The sequence below is a fragment of the Caretta caretta genome, chromosome 20 (assembly GCF_965140235.1).
Source record: "Caretta caretta isolate rCarCar2 chromosome 20, rCarCar1.hap1, whole genome shotgun sequence".
Lineage (NCBI taxonomy): Eukaryota > Metazoa > Chordata > Testudines > Cheloniidae > Caretta > Caretta caretta.
This window is the reverse complement of record NC_134225.1, coordinates 22,436,282-22,449,774: the sequence shown is the minus strand read 5'-3', so window position 1 is coordinate 22,449,774 and position 13,493 is coordinate 22,436,282. Positions and strand designations below refer to the sequence as shown.

The 13,493-nt window shown below is 64.0% G+C and overlaps 1 pseudogene; it reads right to left on the bottom strand.

Annotated features, from left to right (window-relative positions):
* Positions 1–5,992: 5,992 nt before the first annotated feature.
* Positions 5,993–10,729, bottom strand: LOC125627642 (serine/threonine-protein phosphatase PP1-alpha catalytic subunit-like; annotated as a pseudogene).
* Between the last annotated feature and the right edge of the window lie 2,764 nt (positions 10,730–13,493).

Here is a 13,493-nt window from a genome sequence, read left to right as displayed (position 1 = left end):
TTTGAGCCCTTGTGTGTGTTTGTGTGTGTGAGTGTGAGGGAGATGCTCTTTTCTCCACAGCCGAGAGGGTGAGAAATCAACTCATTTTTTAAACTGAAACCTGCAAGTCTCCCTGGCCCGGTCTTGGGTGCACCCAGGCTGTGGCCTCCTGCCCCGTACCCACAAGTGCCTCCCCAGACCATGCCCCTGGCTGCGACAGTCCAGCGCTCTGGGTACTGTGCAGCCCTAGGCTGCCGCGTCGGGTCCTGGGGGCAACAGCACAGATCTCCGCTGGCGTCCCCCAGCCTTGGTTACCTGCCCCGAGCCATGCGTGCGGGACGGGCCAGCCCTGTCTGGGAACACTCAGCGGGACGGTCGCGTTCGTCGCCCCTTTAAGGCCTCGCAAGGTAACAGTTTGTTCCTTTAACGGGCGTTACCAAGCCGGGCTGGGGCAGAGTAAAACTACCCCTGGGGTAGTAACAAAAGGAGCCAGGCGTTTGCGTGAATTCCCGGCTCTGGGGTGACGACAGACCTGGGGCCTGGCAAATCTAAGTGACAAGACGCAGCTAAACGTCTCAGCCGTAACCTAGCAAGTCTGGGGCCCGGGCTTTGCTCATGACGGCCGCTACCCCCTGGCGCCCCTCTCCTGGCCCCGGCTCGCGCCCAAAGTCTCCGTAGGTGAAAGGGGATCTCGGCCCCTGACTTCTGTAGTCGTGTGAACCACTGGTGTCTTCGGCAGGGTCCCTGCGAAGGGCAGTTGAATCGAGCTGTGACAAAGGCAATGGGAAGGTGGCTCTGGGCTCCTCGAATGCAAATTGCTCTGTGTCCTGCCAGCACCTCCCCGGCCGCCTTGAGGCCCCTGTTTAGCCCGCCCGCCCCGGCTGTGTTTAGGCCAGGCCGCTTCGATGCCATTTGCCGGGGCAGCACCGCCGGGTTTTTGAGCAGCTAATACCGTCGTACAGGGAGCTGCCGAACTGCACCCCGCATAGGACCCTGGCCGTTTCATAGCGACTGGCAGGGGGGTTAGTTTTCAAATGAGCCCTCACAAGGCAAGTCGTGTGCGAAGACGATTACAATAGTGTGTAGGGGTCTGGGAGGGGGTTGGGGGGGGGCGAGGGGCTTGATAACGTGACTCCAGGAGCTGGGGCTTTAGGAAGGCCAGGAAATAGTGCAAGACTTGATGTATGGGCAGTCAAACTGGTGGCACTGCGTCCCCTGCCAAAGCTGGGGTGGGACCCAGGAGTCCTGGCTCCCAGCCCCCTGTTCTAATCCACCAGACCCTGCACCCCGCCAAGGGCTGGGCTGGGAGCCAGGACGCCTGGCTCCCAGCCCACTGCTAATAGCAAGTGCTTACACTATGTAACCGCTCTGTTACTTCAGTGCTGTGGAATCCCAGCGGCTGCAGCTAATGCTAGGCCCAGGGAGGGCAGGCAGTACCCAGGTGGAGGGCTAGGACTGTTCATGAATGGCACGAGGGCACCCCCTAGCGGTGGGAGCCAGGGTAGCACTGCTTTCCACCAGGGCAGCTAGCCAGTGAAGGGGAGTAGGGTCTAGTGGTTAGAGCAGGGGAGGGCTGAGAGTCAGGACTCACGGGCTTGATCTCTAGCTCAGGGCGGGTAGGATCTAATGCTTAGAGCAATGTGATCTTGAAACAATTGCTAGACCACTCTGTGCCTCAGTTTCCCACTCCAGCAATGAGGCTGAGCCCGATGCCCCTCCCTCTCCCGTCAGATACATCAGGTGATTTGTGAGCTCCCTGCTAGGGCCGCCCTGCGCTGCAGCGACTGTCAGTGGCACCTAAGTCACTTAGGCTCAGGTACCCAACCCCCATTGCTAGCACCTAAATCCCACAGAGGTGCCAAGCTTGGGGCACATCCGAAGCTGGTGCCGTGTGGGTGGGGGGATGGGCTATAGTGCGGCAGCAGCTCCGGGCTCCTGGCCCTTCACCCTCACCCGAGGGGGCTCGCTGCTACTTTGGGACGTAGCCCCCCCCAGCTGGGCACGCTTGGCCTGGGGGGTTTCCAGCCCTGGCCGACGCACGAGCTGCTGGAACTAGCAGGAGGCTTTGGCCAGCCCAGCCCAGGCCAGCCCTTGGCGCGGCAATGTTCAGCCTGGCACCCGGCTGCCTGGGGGGCCTAACTGCCCTGCCCTGGCGCACGTGTACAATGGCCCGGGCCCCATTCATCATGAGCCTCTGCTGCCCCACACGTTCTGCTTGGCTTGCACGGGAGCCCGCCGCGCCCTGCCGCACCCATGGGCCGGCCGCCTTCACGCCCAAAGCCCGGCCGCGCCCACAGGCCGCCCGTCGAGGTGGCTGAGCGATGACCCAGCAGCTCGCGAGCAGCCCGGGGCTAATGGCTCGGTGCCGGCTGGGCTATGGGAAGCCCAGCACAGAGCCCTGGCCCTATGGGGTGCGTGGGTGTGGAGGGCTGGGGAATCCATTTGACCTGCGGGCTATAAAAACGCCAGGGCCCAGTGGGGCGGCCCCCAGGCTTCAGCTGCCAGCGCCGGGGCTGCTTCTGGGCTGCTTCTTCTGGGCTGGCGGGCCATTAGCCCAGTGGGGCTGGGCCTCCGGGCCTCAGCCACTGGGTCTGGGGCTTGAGCCCTCTGGGGCTGGGGGCTTCTCCCTTACGGGGCGCCGGGGCTTGGCGCTCCAGGCTTCCAGCTTCAGCCCTGCAGGGGGAAGGGACTTGGGACTCGGGGTTCTGGGCTTCGGCTGTGGGGCCCCACAGACCCCCTGAAACCAGTCTCCCCCCCCCCTCCCCCGGAGTGCTGTGAACCCTTGGTTGAGAACTGCAGGGATTGATGAGGGGAACGCAGCGGGATTAGGAACATATGCTGGCTCCTTTGGGTGCTGGCTCGGCACGGAGAGGGTGGGAGGGTCGGGGGCCCCAGCCGGCTCTCTGGGGCGCTCATCGGCACGGAGGGGGTGGGAGGCTGCAGCTCTGTCTGTAGGGTGGGGCTCACACTCGCTCACCCCCTCGGGTGGCTGGGTGTCGTGATCCATTTCCCGGTGACGCTGGCCGAGGTGACGCTGGGGGTCATCCAGCTCCCTGGCTGAGGAGACGGGGAGCCAGCCCCCATCCCAACGAGACACAGCACGGCCCAGTCCCCCGGCCATGGGGCTGGATTGGAGCTGGCAGCCCCTAGAGGTGAAGGGCCCCAAGTCCCACTCCACAAGCCCTGGGGTCTGGGCTGGCTGGCATCTCTGGGGCGGGGGCCTTGGGCAGCAGTTTATAGCGAGTGGCCGGTGGGTCCTAGGGGGTGGTGTGGCAGTGTGGGGACATCGGGGGGGGGCCTGATGCTGAGCCCCCTGAGCCCAGCAGGACAACAGTGCCGCTCCGAGGACGAGCTCCAGGACGGCCAGGGGCAGCAGCAGTCCCATGTCACCTTCTGCCTCAAGGCATCCACCCCCCTGGGCGACTCTGCTCTAGCCCCAGAGGGTGGAGCTGCTGCAATGCTCCATCCGTCTGCCCCTCGGGTCTCCTGAGCGTCGCCGAGTCCGCCAACATGCCCCTCTTCAACTCCCCCGGCAAGTATGACCAGGCCTTTGGGGCGGTGGGGATGCTTCCTCTACCTCAGTGCCCTGAGCTGGTCTCCTCCGATGGGATCCTTGCCCCGGTCACGCCCTGGCCCTGTTCCTGCTGCAGCTCTCTCTCTACACACACCCTGTGCTGCCTCTGTGAAGTCCTGGCCCTCCCCTCCCCTCCCCTCCCCACCCCATCTGTCTCACTCCCCTGCGCTAGCCCTGTTGGACCCCCTGCTGGAAGTGCACCTGGTCCTGGCCACCTTGTCAGACCCCAACAGCAGCTCACAGGCCCACTCCACAACCTTGCAGGCCCGGCCAGCCAGTGGGTAAGCAGGACCCTGAGAGTTTGACAGTGGCACTCACAGTTGTCATTAGGGTTCAGAGTAAACAACCCCATTGGACTGACTGGCTGCCATCTCCCTCATAGGGCTGCTGTTACAGGACGTCTGCCCACTCAGGTAGCAGCTTCTGTGGGGAAGCCTAAGGGTGGGAGAGCTGGGATAGCAGGCTGGCCCCAGGGGGGTAGGGTAAGGACCCCATCTCTGGCCCCAGCCCCACTCCCTTCTCCCCACAGGGCCTTTCCCCCAGCTACCCCTGCTGATGACTTCACGGGTGATGACATCGATTCCTACCTGATCGCCATGGAGACCACACATGAGGAGGGGCTTGGGCTGCCCTCCAGCCCCACCTTTCCCCAGAGACAACCCCATCCGGGCACTGCCCTGGAGTCAGAGAGCAGCGACCTGGAGGGGGCTGTGCCAGGGACCCCCCCACACACAGAAAAAGCTATGGGGTGGTGACTGGGGTATCCCTGATTGGGGGTACAAGGTTTACGGGGCAAGGTACAGGCGGTGAGATATGGGGTATGATGTTCCTAGAAAGGCTATGTTCCGGCGTGGAGCATAACGAGCGGATACGATGATGAGGATGGATTGACCCTCATTTGGGGAGAGTTAACGTTCAGTGAGCTTATGGTTTCCGCCCATATGGTCCAAAGGAAAAAGTCTCTCGGTCCCTTTCTCACTGTCGCTCCGGCTCACCCCTCCTGGTCCTGTCGGTGGCCGGTGTTGTGTTCGCTGTACATGGCCCTGGACCAGCGGCTGGTGTCCGAGACCATGAGGGGCCGCATGAGCCGTGCATAGCATCGACCCATCCCGCAGGCCCGCAGCACACACTCGTCCCAGGGGTCCCAGGCGCCCGGGGCTCCGACGACCAGGGCGTCCATCTGCCCCTCGTAGCCCTTCGCTCTCAGGGGGTCAGCCGGGGGGCCCTACTTTTCCAGCTTACAAGCTGGGGCCTCGCGGAAGGCCGGGGTCCTGTTCTCACAGGAGACCGGGACGTCGACGAGGGTGATCTTTTTCTGGGCCTCGTGGGTGACGAGGACGTCGGGTCGCCGCTGGCTGGCGGTGCGGGGATGGCGCGGTTCGCGGTTCTGGACGGCGCTGTGTAATAAAACAGGCTGCTGCCGGCAGAGCTGCTGCTGGAGGAGAAGCTCAGCTCCCCCTTCTCCCGGGCAGAGGAACATCCCCAGGATCCTTTCCCTCCTGCACCTTGCAGAGGCTGGGCCAGGAGTGGGAAAGGCTAGTCCATCCCCCAAGTTCCTCTTACAGTAGCCAAGCTAGCCTAGGTCCTTCTTGCAGGGCTGGTGGGATTGTGGCGGGGGCTGGGGGTGTATCTGTCTCCCCCAGCTTGCCCTGCAGGGACTGTCCTCACTCAGGGCGAATTGCTGGAAGCTGGCAGAGCCCTGCTTCCGGCCGAGAGGGGACTGGTTATGGAGCTGAGCGGCTGGGGCCCGCGGTAACTCTCTGACTGCCCCCGGAGCAGGATCCCACCCAGCCCTGGGGCCCAGTAACCGGACGTCCCCAGGCCACCCTGCTAGGCAGAGCGGGAGGTGGGTCCCGCTCCTGGCTCGTATCAGCCCACATGGGGGGCAGGAAGAGCAGGCCCAAGCTTCCCCCCCCCAGCAATGCAACACCCCCTGCCCCATTGTAATGGCTGTGATACCCCGAGGCCCTCTGCGACAGCGACCCTCACTTTGCCAGTCTGGGCTCAGTGTCCTCCGACGCCCTCAACACCCGCTTCCGGGCAGGGACCCCTTGGGTCCTGGAGCCATCAAGGTCCCTGCAGGGGCTGTGGCCCCCTGCTCTCCTCCCTCGCACCAGCAAGGTAGATCCCAGTGGAGTTCATGGCCCCACCGTAACACCCGCCGACCCGCAGTGAGGGGCAGCATGGCTCTCCCCAGAAGTGGCTGCACGTCAGCACTCCGCCCCGGGGGCATGTCAGGAGGTGCTGGGGCCCGGAAGGCACCACCCAGGGCGAGGCCCCCGCTCACGGGTCAGGCAGGAGCCCCCCATGGCATTGGCCGCGGGAGCAGAGGGGAGATTCCATGCTCCACTCCCAGGGGCATTAGAGCCTGAGCATGGGGCAGGACGGGGTATTCCCTGCACAGCCCCACAGCCCCCTTCTCCCTGCCACGGGTAAGAATTTCTGGTAAATATTTATTCGAGAAGGAATCCTCTGAGCATGGGGGGCAGGTGTGGGGGCTCAACTGGCAAAACAGATTTGATCCAAAAAGATTAAACTCATGCTCCCAAAATCAAGAGCCCTCCCTGGCCCCCTCGCCCCAGAGCAGGATTTTTGGTCTCAAACTCCAGGAGTTTAAAAGTAACAATTCAGCTCTGCCCCAGGCAGGCAGGGCGGGTGAGCACGGGACCGCAGAGCCAGAGAGCCGGGGGCACGGCAGTGAGGGGGGCACCCCCCGTCCATGGGGCAGGGCAGGGTGAGCAGCCCGTTACTTCTTGGCCTTGGCCGAGTTGTGCGGGGGTGTGACAGGGCGTCTGCCAGGGTTCAGGCCGCTGAACTGCCCGTACTTGCCCTTAGTCTTGTCAGCCGGTTTCAGGATCTGCAGGAGGAGAGGCAGGTTGGATGCAGGGAAGGGTGGCTCAGCCCCACAAGAGCTGTCACAGGTACTGGACCAGGGCCCCTGCCAGGCCCCACAGCCCAGGGGATCTACTGCTCTTGAAATTGGAGCCCCCTACCTGAAGAAGTGGCTACCATGGGGACACTCCCCCACACACCTCAGTGCCACAGAGCCCAGACTTGGGGTCCCCACAGCTCCTCTAAGGCCCAGACCCTTCCCCATCTGGACTGTTACTGGAAGGGGGGTTGTCCTCTGCAGGAGGTTTCCTCCTGCACTCACTGTTACCCCAGCCGAGGAGTGACACCCCCCAGCCGGGGGCTCACCTGGAAGGAGCACATCAGCGTCTCGTCCACACTCATCATGGCGCCCGCGTTGTCAAACTCGCCGCAGTAGTTGGGGGCTGAGAAGAGCGTCACCAGCTGGTGCTTGGCAAAGAACTCGTAACCATCCTCCACCACCTGGGGCAGGGAGTCAGGAGGGCGTGTCTGGCCCTGCCCACCCCCAGCACCCCACTCCCTGCCCCCAGCTCTGCCTGCCCCCCAAACAGGCACAGCCTGGCACCACAGACTAACCCCTCTCTGTCACCCACATGGGACGCAGGGGCAGGGAACTGACTGATCCGAACAATGCAAACCACCCCCAGCCAGCAGGGTCCTGTACCCCAGCCAGGGGAACCCCCGCCAGCAGAGCACCCCACGCAGCTCTGCCGATCTCCTGCCATGCCGATGCTCTTCCATGACGACCCCCAGCTGTCCCAGCCCTTCTGATGCCCCTCAATCCCCGCCAACAGCCCCCCCGGCTGGCACCTGGTGTGCCCGACAGATAAAGTCCAGGTTGTGTTTGTGCAGGAACTTGGTGACCACGTCAGGGCCAAAGGTGAAGGAGACGCCACGATCGTTCTCGCCCCAGCCCTGGACATCCTTCTCGGGGTCCGACCAGAGGAGGTCGCACAGCAGGCCCTGATCCGGCACGTCTGTGGGGCGCATGATCCTGCGGATCTGCTTCATCTACTGCAGGTCTGGCGAGAGCCCTGAGGGGAGGGGGGAGATGGGTGTTAGATTCTGCCCCTCACAGGAGCCCCACCCACTGTGGCAGCATGTTAATAGGGCCTTTCGTTTTCAGTTTTTATTTTATTTAATTTTCCCCAGGAATTTATCAGTGTTTATTACCACCACAACAAACCCAGGTGAAAATCAGAGCAAAAATTCATTTCTTCTGGGTAAATATTGGATTTATCTTGGCGGCCGGAAGGACGGGGGGGAGGATCCAGCAGATGACTGGAAGTCACAGCATTAACCAATGCGGTTTGAGCTCTAACCCCCAAATGGAAAAGTTTTCGTTTGAACAGACAGGCTACTGGTGTGGACTTAGACCCATTAGCCTATAAATAGTGACGGTTGATAATGGGGCCGCACCATTTGGGGTGCATGCACCCACCTTCGTCCTCTTCTCCTCTTTCGGTTTCTGAAAACTTCGGAATACTTCCTTGTGGTCGGAAACGTATTCCGACAGATTTTCCCTGTCTTCCCGTTTCAGTGCGTCAGATCCTCGCACTGTTATCTGCTAACGGTTTGAAACGCGGACGTGGCAGGTCAGATGCGTGCGCACCCCCGAGCGTGCCCGTTTCTGGCGTGCATCTTCGAGGCCGATACGCAGCCTTAGTTCAACCGGCAGCTTTGGGTAGGCGCCCAGACGCACGTCTTATCGTGACACCTTTCGCCCATGCGATGCTTTGTACTTTCCTAATCAAACACGTTCTTTATATACCTCTGAATGACACAAAAGTAAGGCGAAAATCAGAAAAACTGAACAGTCCTTTTTGTAAAACCTGGGGATTTTCCAGTAAAAATCATTTAAAACTGAAAACGAAGGGGCTTACATTTTAATTATCCCACCATACAGAGCCCCGATAGCAACTCCCTGCCCTCCCCAATATCTGCCTTGCAGCCCCTCCCCCAGCATCCATTAGCCCTGCCCCAGCATCCCCCATGACAACATCCTGCCCTGATCAAGTGCCCCCAGCCCCGTGGGGCCTAGCGCCCTCCACCTTCCCCAGCAGCGCCCTCCACTGGACGAAGCCCACATTCCTGCAACACCCCGCTGGGCTGACTCCCTCCCTGCTGGGGGGCAGGGGCACGGGGCACTGCCCCCCACACCCTGCGGCCCCTCCCGCACCTCCATGGCAGCAGCAGATTTTCTCGTCCACAATCGCAGCGATGGGCAGGCAGTTGAAGTAGTCGGTGAACGTCTTCCACAGCTTGATGTTATGGTGCGTCATGCCCGTGGGGGACAATCGGGGGCACGGGGGCCCAGCCACTCAGGGAGACCCACGGGAGCGGGGCCCCCGCCCAGGCTGGGCCCTGGCCTGCTGGGAGAGACCCAGGCCATACAGGGAGCCACGTGAACCATGCAGCGACTTCACACAGGGCCCTCCTCCGCCGGACCCCAGGATCAGCACACGGCATGTGGGGCAGAGGCTGCCCTCTGCCATGGACACTGATGCACTCACGGTTGGGGGTGTAGGGGATATGGTGGTCAGGGCAGAGGGGGTACAAGAGTGTAGATGTGGGGCGGTGGAGGGGATGGAGTAATCCAGGCACACTCATCGTAGAAGCCGTTGATGCTGGGGCACTCGTGGTAGGGGTGAGGGGAGCAGGGTGGGGGAGACTCGGGGGGCCGGGCGCTGGGGGGGGGGCACACTCACACTCATCGTAGAAGCCGTAGATGCGGTTGATGCTGGGGCACTCGTGGCTGCCGCGCAGCAGGAAGAAGTTCTCGGGGTACTTGATCTTGTAGGCCAGCAGGAGGCAGATGGTCTCCAGCGACTGCTTGCCCCGGTCCGCGTAGTCGCCCAGGAAGAGGTAGTGGCTCTCAGGCGGGAAGCCGCAGCAGTGGTAGAACTGCCCATGGATGTCGCCTGGGGAGGGTGGGAGGTGAGGGAGCAGCTACCAGAGCCAGGCCTAACCCGCCTCCCCCCCAAGGCCAGGGATCCCTCCCACCGCTGGAAAGGGCCAGCAAGGGAGCCACGGATCCACCCCTGGCCTGCCCACCCGGCCCAGCCCCAGCCAGTGAACCCCTGCAGAGTGAACAAGGGGTGCAGGGAATCCCCCCAGGGCTGCTGGGAGGAAGGGTCCCCACCCCCCGACCTGGCCCACTCACCGCAGATCTCCAGCAGGATGGGCTGGCTCAGGAAGATCCCCCGCGACTTGTGGCAGAGGTCCCGGATCTCATGCTCCAGCAAATGCACGTTCTTGCCGGGCCGGGAGCCTTGCACTGCAACATGGCACAGCGGGCGTCTCTGCCGGGCCAGGGTCATAGCCCCCACACTGCTCACAGACCCACCCACAGCTCAGGGCAAGGCCCCAGCTCCAGCTGGGATGGTCCAAGGGGCAACGGGGATGAACTGCCGGAGGCTCTTCTGGACAGGCCTGGGTACCACCCCTCTGCCCCCGGCCAAAGGGCAGGATCAGAGCTGAGGCCCACTCGAGGGACAGGTCCTGTATCCCATTCCCCAGCCCCCTGGCTCCTGGGCACACTCGAGTCCTTTCCAACACTGCAGGAGGCAGAATACACACGCTTTAAGAAGCAGGGTGGCCTAGCAGCTGATACCGGACTGTGAGGCCGGGCACCTGGGTTCTTTCCCCAGCTCTGAAGGTTCCGTAACCTTGGGCCACGCCCTTCCCCCGTGCCTCAGTTTCCCCATATGACACACAGGACTGATGCATCTGCTTTGCCTGTGTGATGCATGGGGATGCGAGATCAGATAATCTGCCGCTCAGCAACTGCTCCAGCCCCGGGTCCAGCCCCAGGGTCAGGTGCCACCCAGAAAGCGTAGCTAGGGTCACCCCCCGCAACACCCCTAGTATTATAGGGGTGCAGGGAAGTAACAGCTAATCTCCCCCGCCCGTTTGGTAGCAGCACGGGGAGAACAGAGTTCGCACTGGGACGACCCCCCCCCCCGTAGGGTCAGCCCCGACCCCCGCCCAGGAGCGCTGCAGGCGGGGAGACCCGAGCGAAAACAAGGGAACCCACAAAGTCAACTGGGAACTTCCCGGAGCGCCCGGCCCGCGGCCGGCCCCGCCACAGCCCAGCCTGTGCATCTGGGGGGGGCAGGATCCACCCGGACATACCCCCCAGCACCGCCCCACGCCCTTGATCGCCCCCACTCAGACTCCTCCCCTCCCGCCCCCCCCATGCTAGGGTCCCCCCCAGGACCTTCCAGCAGCCGCCGGAGTCCAAGTTGAGTTTCTCGCCCTCCGACATGGCAGCTCTGCGGGGGGGGGAACCTGGACTCATAGGCGCCGGCTTCACCTCTGCCCTGCACCGGCCCCGCCCTCACCCCGCCCTTCCTGTTCCCGCAAGTGCCCGCCCCTGCCGCGTCCCTTCTCCGCCTCCCCCCCGGGAAGCTCCTAAGCCCCGCCAAACAGCTGTTAGGGGGCGGGAAGCGCTGGGAGGGAGCGGGAGGAGCGGGGGCGCTGGCTGGGGGCGGGCTCCCGGCTGTTCCAGCCTCCGCCGGCAGGGGGCGCTGCAGGGAGCGGGGTGGGGGCGCTGGCTGGGGGCGGGCTCCCGGCTGTTCCAGCCTCCGCCGGCAGGGGGCGCTGCAGGGAGCGGGGTGGGGGCGCTGGCTGGGGGCGGGCTCCCGGCTGTTCCAGCCTCCGCCGGCAGGGGGCGCTGCAGGGAGCGGGGTGGGGGCGCTGGCGGGGGGGGGAGTTCCCGGCTATTCCAGCCTCTGCCGGCAGGGGGCGCTGCAGGGGGCGGGGTGGGGGCGCTGGCTGGGGGGGAGCTCCCAGTTATTCCAGCCTCTGCCGGCAGGGGGCGCTGCAGGGGGTGGGGTGGGGGCCACACTCCCCCTGGCCTCAGCCCTCCTCCCCCCCCCAGCCCCCGCCTCAGCCCGGTCGGGTGCAAAGGGAAATGGCAGCAAAGAGGAGACCAGTTTGCAGCGCCCGCGGGGAGCGCGCTGGACTGGGGGGTTGGCAAGGGGCGGGTGCCCGGCCCTGCCACCTGGGCACTGCTCCACTGGGAACGGCCCCAGCACAGAGCATGACCCAAGGGGATTGGGCACCCTGAGGTGGGAACAAGGGAACGGAGCACGGGGAGGGCTCCTTGGGGGCAATGTGGGGAGATTCCTTACGAAGCCCCCTGAGCCGTGCTGGGGGGGGGCAGGGTTGGAGACAAGAGCTTCACAAAGTCACCCCCCCCCAGGATAGACACACGAGAAACCAGCCCCCCATGGATTCCTCCCCACAGTACACATGGGGTGGGAGGAGCTGGGCCCGGGGCGGGGGAATGGAGGTGTGGGGCCCTGGGCTGGAATCAAAGATGTGGGGGAAGAGCCCTGAGCGGGGCAGACCCTGGGGGATGGGACTGTGGCGTTTTTGGTGGGGCAGATCCTAGGGAAGATGGGGGTGAGGGGCCCTGGGCGGGGCAGACCCTGGAGGGGCGGGGATGAGGGGCCCAGGGGGACAGACCCTGGGGAATATGGGGGGTGCGGGGCCCGGGCCATTCCAGCCACAGCGCCCCAGGGCTCCTCGCCCCCCTCCCAGCCCAGCTCAGCCTGTGCTTTGGGGGTAGGGGGTGGGATCCAACTGGACAAACCCCCCAGCACCGCCCCACGCCCTCAATCGCCCCCACTCGGTCTCCTCCCGTCCCGTCCCCCCCATGCTAGGGCCCCCCCCCGTGCCTCCAGGGCCCCCCGCACCTTCCAGCAGCCGCGCGATGAGAGAGTCCAAGTTGAGTGTCTCCCCCCCCCCCCCATGGCAGCTCTGCAGGGGGAGGCCCGGAGGGTTCAAAGCCCGGCTCGGGGGTTTAGTGTCGGAGCATTAATGCAATTGGCTTCGCGCTGCCCTGGCTGAATGGCGGGTCAGGCGCTGCCTGCCATGAGGGGCTGCAAGGTGCCATGTTTGCTGGGGGGGGGGGGCCTGGGCTAGCTGGGGGGGCAGTTGGTCAAGAGTGAGGGGCATTGGTGGGGGGGGGAGCAGGAGAACAGGGGTGGGGGTGGGAATGAGACCAAGGCCGGAGCCTGCCACGTTTCTGCCCGGGGCGCGCCTGGCTCAAGCCGGGCCAGGTGAACACCCAAGGCCTGTGTGTGGACAGCGGCTCCCGGGCTGCCAGGGCCAGGCGTCAGCGGCTGCTGATGGCTTGCGCTGGCAGAGCAAGGGCGGGTGCTGGGGCTTTTCCGGCCCAGGCTGGGGCTGTGCAGGGAGCCGGGCACCAGCCCCTCTGCCTGGACCAGGGAGACGCGTGCCAGGCTGAGCCCAAGGCCAGCGCATGCTGCAGCCCCCGGGGCAGGACGGGGGGACAGAGCTGCGTTGTATTAGTGACACACGCGCCCGGGCTGGTGTCACCCAGACCAGCCCGATGATGCTCGGCTCCGTGCACCGATGCACTGACTTTATTTCAACCTGTGCAGTCCCCGGCCAGTAGGGGGCGTCTGGCACCTTTCTCTGCAGCAGCTGGTGGCTGTCAGAGGCCAGATACCGGGGTAGATGGGCCCCTGGAGTCTGGCAATTCCTTTGCGCTGACGGGCCATGCAGGGATTTGAGATGAGAGCTTAAAATCCGAGTGCTGGCTGGACAATAACGCTCCCCAGGTGAGGATGCGATTTCACAGCTAGCTGGCCCCATTAATATTAGTTGCATTATGGTAGCAATTAGAGATAGATAGACTGAGATTGCCCCCCACACACACACACAGCGTGCCAGGTGCTGCACAAACCTCCACCCAAGATCAGGGCCCCGTTGTGCCAGGCGCTGCACAAACCCCCACCTGAGATCAGGGCCCTGTCGTGCCGGGCGCTGCCCAGACCCCAGCTGAGACCAGGGCCCCGTTGCATCGGGTGCTGCCCAGACCCCAGCCGAGATCAGGGCCCCGTTGCATCGGGCGCTGCCCAGACCCCTTGTCATGCCGGGCCCTGCAGTGACACGCTGAGACAGTCCTTGCCCTAAAGAGCTTACAGTCTAACCAGACAAAGGTAGGGAGGGGAAACTGAGGCATGGAGGGACAAGTGACTCACTGTAGGTCACCCAGCAGGGCAGTGGCAGAGCTGGGACCAGACCTTGGGTCTCA